The sequence below is a fragment of the Macaca mulatta genome, chromosome 19 (genome assembly GCF_049350105.2).
Source record: "Macaca mulatta isolate MMU2019108-1 chromosome 19, T2T-MMU8v2.0, whole genome shotgun sequence".
Taxonomy (NCBI): domain Eukaryota; kingdom Metazoa; phylum Chordata; class Mammalia; order Primates; family Cercopithecidae; genus Macaca; species Macaca mulatta.
The window spans coordinates 46,656,477-46,664,587 of NC_133424.1; the positions used below are offsets into that span (position 1 = coordinate 46,656,477).

At 44.0% G+C, this 8,111-nt stretch overlaps 1 pseudogene; it reads left to right on the forward strand.

Moving 5' to 3' along the window:
* The first annotated feature begins 234 nt into the window (after nt 1–234).
* LOC100427740 (putative elongation factor 1-alpha-like 3 pseudogene) lies at nt 235–1,754 on the forward strand (annotated as a pseudogene).
* Nucleotides 1,755–8,111: the final 6,357 nt, after the last annotated feature.

Below are 8,111 nucleotides of genomic sequence, written 5' to 3' on the forward strand. Positions count from 1 at the left end.
TCTTTTTTTAGAGATTCGATTCTTTTTTTAATTTTTAAAATGATCACACAATAAAATGAACATTTTCAGGAAATGTGTACAGTTCTGTGAATCAAACAGACAGACAGATTCCCGTAACCAGCAACAAAATCAAGATAAAGACCAATGATAATCACACCTTCCTTTCACCCCTAGCCACTATGAAACACAGATGTGCTATCACTAGGGTTTTATCTTCTCAAGAATGTCACATAGCTTTTCGCAACAGGTTTGCCACCAGAACACAGGTGTCGTGAAAACTGCCCCTAAAAGCCAAAATGGGAAAGGAGAAGACTCATATCAACATTGTCGTCAGTGGACAAGTAGATTTGGGCAAGTCCGCCCCTACTGGCCATCTGATCTACAAATGTGGTGGCATCAACAAAAGAAGCATTAAAAAATTTGAGAAGGAGGCTGCTGAGATGGGAAAGGGCTCCTTCAAGTATGCCTGGGTCTTGGATAAACTGAAAGTTGAGCGTGAACGTGGTATCACCATTGACATCTCCTTGTGGAAATTTGAGGCCAGCAAGTACTGCATGACTATCATTGACGCCCCAGGTCACAGAGGCTTCATCGAAAACATGATTACAGGGACATCTCAGGCTCACTCTGCTGTCTTGGTTGTTGCTGCTGGTGTTGGTGAATTTGAAGCTGGTGTCTCCAAGAATCGGCAGACCCAAGAGCATGCCCTTCTGGCTTACACACTGGCTGTGAAACAACTAATCATTGGTGTTAACAAGATGGATTTCATTGAGCCACCCCACAGCCAGAAGAGATATGAGGAAATTGTTAAGGAAGTCAGCAGTACATTAAGAAAATTGGCTACAATCCCGACACAGTAGCATTTGTGCCAATTTCTGGTTGGAATGGTGACAACATGCTGGAGCCAACTGCTAACGTGCCTTGGTTCAAGGGATGGAAAGTCACCCGTAAGGATGGCAATGCCAGTGGAACCACGCTGCCTGAGGCTCTGGACTGCATCTTACCACCAACTCGTCCAACTGACAAGCCTGCTTCTCCAGGATGTCTACAAAATTGGTGGTGTTGGTACTGTTCCTGATGGCCAAGTGGAGACTGTTGTTCTCAAACCTGGTATGGTGGTTGCCTTTGCTCCAGTCAACTCTACAACTGAAGTAAAATCTGTCGAAATGCACCATGAAGCTTTGAGTGAAGCTTTTTCTGGGGACAATGTGGGCTTCCATGTCAAGAACATGTCTGTCAAGGATGTTCGTCATGGTAACAATGGAAGCAGCTGGATTCACTGCTCAGGTGATCTATCCTGAACCATCCAGGCCAAGTCAGTGCTGGCTATGCCCCTGTACTGGATTGCCACATGGCTCACATTGCATGCAAATTTGCTGAGCTGAAGGGAAAGATTGATCGCTATTCTGGTAAAAAGCTGGAAGATGGCCCTAAATTCTTGAAATCTGGTGATGTTGCCATCATTGATATGGTGCTTGGTAAGCCCATGTGTATTAAGAGCTTCTCAGACTATCCACCTCTGGGTTGCTTTGCTATTCGTGATATGAGACAGACAGTTGTTGTGGGTGTCATCAAAGCAGTGGACAAGAAGGCAGCTGGAGCTGGCAAGGTCACCAAGTCTCCCCAGAAAGCTCAGAAGGCTAAATGAATATTATCCCTAATACCTGCCACCCTGGTATTAATCAGTGCTGGAAGAATGGTCTTAGAACTGTTTCAGTTGGCCATTTAAGTTTAGTATTAAAAGACTGGTTAATGATAACAATGCATCGTAAAACTTTCAGTTCGAGGAAAGGATAATATTATGTGGACCACTTTGGTTTTCTTTTTTGCGTGTGGCAGTTTTAATTTATTAGTGTTTAAAATCAGTGCTTTTTAATGGAAACAACTTGACCAAAAATGTGTCACAGAATTTTGAGACCCATTAAAAAAGTTTAATGAGAAAAAAAAAAAAAAAAGAATGTCACATAAACAGAATCCTACAGTGTGTAACCTTTTGAGCTGGCATTTATTTATTCATTTATTTATTTATTTATTTTGAGACAGAATCTCACTGCAATGCCCAGGCTGGAGTGCAATGGTGTGATCTCAGCTCACTGCAACCTCTGCCTCCCGGGTTCAAGCAATTCTCCTGCCTCAGCCTCCCGAGTAACTGGGATTATAGGCATGTGCCATCATGCCAGGCTAATTTTTGTATTTTTAGTAGAGACAGGGTTTCACTATGTTGGCCAGGCTGGTCTCAAACTCCTTACCTCAGGTGATATGCTCACCTTGGCCTCCCAAAGTGCTGGGATTACAGGCATGAGCCACTGCACCTGGCTAGCTGACTTTTTTCGTTCAGCACAATGTCACTGAGCTTCATCCATGCCACCGCGCCTGGTTAATTTTTAAACTTTTTGTAGAGACAGGATGTCACTATGTTGCATAGGCTGATCTCAAACTCTTAGGCTCAACTGATCCTGCCATCTCAGCCTCCCAAAGTACTGTAATTACAAGAATGAGCCACCACACTCAACCTCCTATTTAGCCAGGCATGGTGGCATGCACTTGTAGTCCCAGATATACAGGAGACTGAGGTGGGAGGTGTGTGTCTATGTGTGTGTCTCTATGTACATGTGTGTGTGTTTCTGTGTGTCTGTGTGTGTTTGTGTGTGTGTGTGTGCATGTCTGCGTGTGTGTATAAAGAGATTTATTTAAGGAATTGGCTCATGTGATTGTGAACTCTTGATGAGCCCAAAATCTGATGGAGGAAGCTGGCTGACTCGAGGCTCAGGAAGAAGTTATGGTTTGAGTCTAAAGAGAGCCTAATGGTGAGCCAGGAAGACCCACTGCTACAGACAAAGTCTGAATCCAGTGTGTAGGAGAATTCTCTTTTGCATGTGGAGGTCAGCCTTTTGTGCTGTTCAGGACTTCAGTGACTGGAAGAGGCCCCCACGTTTTGGAGGGCAATCTGCTTTTCTCAGAGTCCACCAATTTAAATGTCAGTCTCATCCAAAAACACCATCACAGAAACACCCAGAATCATGTTTCACCAAATATCTGGGCACTGTGGCTTGGCCAAGCCAACACATAAACTTAACCATCATACTCTGTATTATTTTCATATTAATCTCCCAGATTAAAAATGAGATAGACAATATTTGCATATTGTGTAGAGTCATTTGTGTTTCTCCCAATACTTGCTTTGTTCTTATTTGACTTACAGGAGTTCTTTGAATATTGGCTGACAAACCCCATATCAGGTATGTAAATAGAAGCATAGTGGCCTTTTACTTTGTTGATTGTAATGTTTTTCTTTTTTCTTTTTTTTTTTTGAGATGGAGTCTCACTCTGTCACCCAGGCTGGAGTGCAGTGGCACGATCTCCACTCACTGCAAGCTCTGCCTCCCGGGTTCACACCATTCTCCTGCCTCAGCCTCTGGAGTAGCTGGGACTCCAGGCGCCCACCACCACACCCGGCTAATTTTTTGTATTTTTAGTAGAGACAGGGTTTCACCATGTTAGCCAGGATGGTCTCAATCTCCTGACCTCGTGATCCACCTGCCTTAGCCTCCCAAAGTGCTGGGATTACAGGCGTGAGCCACCGCGCCCGGCCGATTGTAATGTTTTTCATAAGTTTTCTCTTTTTATGTGCTCAAATGTCTGATCATTTTTTGATGACTTCTACGTTATGTCATACTAGGAAAAAAACCTCCTTATTTATAAGACTTTTAAAATTACACGATATCTACATAACATTTATAATTTTTAAAACCATTTTTTATCTTGAATGCACCTGCCTTTTATTCTTGTTACCTGGCTGTAATTCTTCCCAGTGGATAGTCAGCTATCCCAACATAATTTACTGAATGGTCCATCCTTTCCCACAGTGGTTTGAAATGGACCTAGATCACTTAAGTAGAAAGAATCCTCCAAATGTAATCTAAAATGACAAGATTTCATCATTTTTACCCATCTTTACCCATAATTAGCAAAAATATTAAAGATACAAACATTCAATGTTGGAGAAGGTGCAGGGGAAGGGGTTATGCCGTGTACAGCTGGTGGAAATGTAAATTATCAAACACTATCCGGAAGGTAATATGTAAATATCTATCAATAATTTCAAGGCACATCTCTTTGACCTAGAAATTACATAAATTATGGATCTAAAGATTCGTCTAACCAAAATACTCACACCTGTTCAGATAGCTAGCTAGCTAGCTAGCTAGAAAGATATAGATAGATGATAGATAGATAGATAGATAGATAGATAGATAGATAGATAGATAATAGACAAATTTGCAGAGGCACTGTTTGTTATACCAAAAGAACTATAAACTATGTAAATTAATCCTAAATGGTTACAAAATTATAGGACAGTCCTAAAACGAAGTACCACGTAGCCATTAGAAAGACTCTAGATTGGTACAGGCTGCCATAAAAAGATTACGAAAGCACATTATAAGGTGAAAAATAAAATTTCACAAAAATATATAGAGTATGATTCCATTTACGCATTTTTTATTTATTTATTTATTTATTTTTTGCGATGGAGTCTTGCTCTGTCACCCAGGCTGGAGTGCAGTGGTGCCATCTCGGTCCACTGCAACCTCTGCCTCCTGGGTTCAAGTGATTCTCCTGCCTCAGCCTCACGAGTAGCTGGGAGTATAGACGCCTGCCACCACGCCTGGCTCATTTTTGTACTTTTAGTAGAGATGGAGTTTCATCATGTTGGCCAGGCTGGTCCGAACTCCTGACCTCAGGTGATCCACCTGCCTCAGCCTCCCAGAGTGCTGGGATTACAGGCGCGAGCCACCGGGCCCAGCCCCATTTATGTTTTTTGGTTTTTTGTTTTTTTTTTGAGACAGAGTCTTGGTCTGTCGCCCAGGCTGGAGTGCAATGGCCCGATCTCAGCTTACTACAACCTCTGCCTCCTGGGTTCAAGCAATTCTCCTGCCTCAGACTCCCAAGTAGCTGGGATTACAGGTGCGCACCACCACACTAGCTAATTTTTTGTATTTTTAGTAGAGACAGGGTTTTATTATATTGGCCAGGCTAGTCTCAAACTCCTGGGCTCAAGTGATCTGCCTGCCTTGGCCTCCCAAAGTGCTAGGATTATAAGCATGAGGCACTACACTCGGCCTCACTTATTCATTTTTAAGTCAAATATTTGTATATGTACATATATGGACATAAACAAAATAGTGGTTTCATGTGGGAAGGAAGAAGCGAACTGGCATTTCACATTTTACTTCTGTACCGTTGGGTTTTTTTTAAAAGGCTATATTCATGCATTATAATGCAATTTTTTTAAATTAGAGAAATAATAATGGGAAACCATTCAGCACCTTGATTCTGACCAAGCAAGAGCAGATAAGGTAGCACAGGGATTCAAACTGCCTGGAGACCTCCAGGGTCTCCGTGAGGGTAGCTGGAATCATGGGCGTAAATAAATGATTTAACGTGCTCAGGCTTCTAAGTGCCCATCCCTGGGACTGGGGAGGAGCGAGGTGCTTAAACCATTCCCAAGCCTCAGGCATTGAAAGAGGTGCTTAAACCATTCCCAAGCCTCAGGCATTGAAAACAGGAGTGTTTTCTCTAAGCAGGAGGGTGCTGTGCTGTAATTGACCTCTTTGGCATTCAGTGTCTACACGACATCCAGTGCAGCTCTGGGCTGGCGGAGAGATCAGGCTGCTTGTGCTAGGAGGGGTCGCTGACCAAGGACAAGTCCTGTACTCACAGCAACGCTGAATCGCAGTCCTGGGCCATCTGGCCCCGGCCTCATAATCACTCTTCTGTCATGAATACTGAATGAAGGTAAACATACAGTCACAGGGCTATCTTGACAGCACCCAACTTTAAACCTGTGGCCTATTTCTGGCTCTATACTGTGATGAATTCTGTCAAAAACCAAACAAATAACATCCTAAAATTATTTCGTGAACAATACATTACTTATTTCACATTAAAAATGTTGCTCTGTTATTGTAAAGACAGCACGGTTTTTGTTTTTGTTTTGGCTTTTGTGTGTGTGTGTGTGTGTGTTTTGTTTTTGTTTGTTTGTTTGGTTGGTTTTGGTTGTTTGTGTTTTTTTTTTTTGAGACCGAGTCCCACTCTGAAGTGCACTGCCCAGGCTGGAGTGCAGTGGCGCGATCACTGCAACCTCTGCCTCCCAGGTTCAAGCATTTCTCCTGCCTCAGCCTCTCGAGTAGCTGAGATTACAGGTGTGAGCCACCACGCCGGGGCTAATTTTTGTATTTTTGGTAGAGACGGGATTTTGCCATCTTGGCTAGGCTGGTCTCGAACTGCTGACCTCAGGTGATCCACCCACCTTGGCCTCCCAGAGTGCTGGGAGTGGCATGAGCCACTGCACCCAGCCGACAGCATGGTTTTGGTCACCCCAAATGAGCACACAAATACATAAATCTCACAGTTTTGGTATTGCATCATTTTTTTCATATACTGGGAAACAAAAAATGGAAGTGGTGTAAGCTGTTCTGACCTCTGAAGGGCCCTGAGGGGACACGGGCCATCTTTTGGTTTCCTGGCTTCTGAACCACTTCTGTGTTTAGGGAACTGGCCACGTATGAGCCTTGTGAGGAGGCAGAGCCCATCTCCCACTAGAGAAACTACTGATGCAGGGACCTTATTTTCCAAGCATCCCTGATGCCTGCGTTTAGCCAATCAGGTGCACCTGCCCCAAATTCTGAATCTGAGGCTAATGGCACAAAGGAGGAAAAGTGGAAAATTATTTCTGGCAGTGGCAGTAGCGGTGGCAAACAGAATGTGGCTCTAGGTCCTAGTGTGCGGTGGTGGGGGGACTCCCACGTACTCCCTGGACTGAGCTAATGGCATGACTTTTAATGTGGCCCTGGCTGTGCAGCTTCCTTAATTCTAGAAGCCTGGTTTTCCAGCCTTCCTGGCACATCTCTGAGCTACTCAATATCTTATCATTAAATCCCTAAATGAGCCAGAGTTGGTCTCTGTTGCTGCAATTAAGAGCCATTGCTGAGACACGAGTCCAGCGCAATGATCATGAGCAAGGAAGCCTGCGTTCTGCTGAGAGATGGGCAGCCCATTAGAAATCAGAAAAATGAGAGGGCACTAAAACAGCATGGAGGCGCTATTTGATATCCATGTGACTGGCAAAATCTCAGGTGCTGGATAATGCCAAGAGTGGGTGGGGGTGTGGCTCGGAGATCCAATTGCCCTGTGGCCAGTAACTATACCCTTTTCCCTTTTTAAAAAAAAAATGTGTTCTCTCAGCTAGGCGCGATGGCTCACACCTGTAATCCCAGCACTTTGGGAGACCGAGGCAGGTGGGTCACCTGAGGTCAGGAGTTAAAGACCAACATCGTGAAACCCTGTCTCTTCTAAAAATACAAAAATTACCCGGGCGTGGTGGCGGCCGCCTGTAATCTCAGCTACTCAGGAGGCTGAGGCAGGAAAATCACTTAAACCCAGGAGGTGGAGGTTGCAGTGAGCCGAGATCGCACCGTTGCATTCCAGCCTGGTGACAGAGTGACTCTATCAAAAAACAAACAAAAGTTTGCTTTTTAAAATTTTTTCTCTTTTTTTAATTTTTAATTTTAATTTTAATTTTTTGAGACAGTCAGTAGCCTAGTCTGGAGTGCAGTGGTGCAATTGTAGCTCACTGCAGCCTCTACCTCCGGGCTCTAGTGATCCTCCTGCCTCCACCTCCCAAGTAACTGTGACTGCAGGCACATGCCATCACGCCCAGTTTTTTAATTTTTATTTTGTAGAGACAGGGTTCTTGCTGTGTTGCCCAGGCTGGTCTCAAACTCATGGGCTCAAATGATTCTCCCACCTCAGCCTCCCAAAGTGCCGGGATATAGGTGTGAGCCACAGCACCTGGTCCCTTTTTCTTTTTTATGTATATTTTTATGTCTATTTGGGTTCCATACACTCAACAGCTCAACAGAAGAAAGGGCTGTGGCTGGACGGAGTGGGCCACACCGCTTGCCTCCGCCTTAATCATAGGTCACGTTCTTCTTGCTTTTCATTCATTTTGTTTAGCAACATTAAACATTCACACACATACTTACATATTTAGAGAATTTCTTCAACGGCAGAAAAGGATATACGGGGAAAGGTGAGTTTCCCTCCCGCAC